The 1,265-nt window shown below is 38.4% G+C and overlaps 1 pseudogene; it reads right to left on the bottom strand.

Annotated features, from left to right (window-relative positions):
• Positions 1-409: 409 nt before the first annotated feature.
• Positions 410-1,214, bottom strand: LOC103069432 (DNA primase small subunit pseudogene; annotated as a pseudogene).
• Between the last annotated feature and the right edge of the window lie 51 nt (positions 1,215-1,265).

The following is a 1,265-nucleotide window of genomic DNA, read 5'->3' as shown; positions in this document are numbered from 1 at the left end:
AAAGCCCTCATTCACCTAGAACATCCATTCCAGAAATATGGAGGGTGTATCCAGTGAACTGAGATTAAAGTTTTAGACATATTACTGCTCACTTACCTCTGTATACGGCAACCAGGAGAACTGTGTATTCATAGCAGAAATCTTAGAATTATCTTTGTACAATATTAAATTTTACAAATTTATCGCAATCCACTTATTCTTCCCATTATGGCTCCTTCCAGGAAACTTGACACTCTCCTTTGGTGGTCTCAGGAATCTTTTCAATATAATTATTTCTTAAAAAAAAAAGATTGCTTTGAGCATAAAATGCATATGTGGCTCTGCCATATTTATTAAATGGATCTTGAAATATTTGATTCTTGGTTGAAGGTAGAAGATATCCACACTGGTTTGAAGGGAGTTGTCATCTTCAGAAGTGTTTTTGTAAATCACTCTTCTCAATAACTTCTGCTTTTGTTGATTTACTTAAACTTTCAAGAAACTGTTCAGAAACTTTTACATAAGGAGCTAGGCTGGTCTTCTTATAATCTCTGATTCTATGCTTAATATCAGATTCAGCTTCCTTCTCTTTTTCCTATTCACAAGTGGAAATAGTATCCAATTCATGGCACATGGCGCTTATGGTTGGTACAGTAAATGGATCAAACTGATCTACTTTCTGTAAATCAATGAGCACAGTGCAATCTGTTTTAGGCTGACCACTAAAAGGGCTCTTCAGTCAATGGTTGATTCCTTTGTTAACACTGATATCCAGCTGTGGAAAACAGTACTGGAGCGCCATCTCTCACTACAGCCAGCGTCCACATTTGTCATTTTCGATGTTATTCTGACACCTGCTGGGTACCTTCTTCAAATGCTCCCAACCCTGAAGCGAACGGTGATGATTTTGGAAGCTTTGTTGATGTTCATCATGAATTGTTTCAGAAACAAGGCCTACAATCTTATTCCAGCTTTATTTTCAAGAATATCTTGATCAAGATGTATACGTCAATGTATTTTTTTTATGTTTATAGATTTTCTGACAAAAGGGTTAATTTTTTCACTTAGGTGAACTTTCTTTGTAACATCTTGGCCACCCTTAACAAGCCTCAAATACTCAACTACCCCAAAAAGTACTTCAGAGGGCAATTTTCGGATTCATCCCAGACCCAGCAATGAACACCTCTCCTTCCAGAATTTACCCAGAGACGATGCTTAAATCCCAAATCCTCGGGCTTCCCTGGTGGCGCAGTGGTTGAGAGTCCGCCTGCCGATGCAGGGGGCAC

Source organism: Lipotes vexillifer, unplaced genomic scaffold, assembly GCF_000442215.2.
Source record: "Lipotes vexillifer unplaced genomic scaffold, Lipotes_vexillifer_v1.1 scaffold330, whole genome shotgun sequence".
NCBI lineage: Eukaryota > Metazoa > Chordata > Mammalia > Artiodactyla > Lipotidae > Lipotes > Lipotes vexillifer.
The sequence above is the reverse complement of the archived record's forward strand: the minus strand, read 5'-3'. Positions and strand labels throughout refer to the sequence as shown.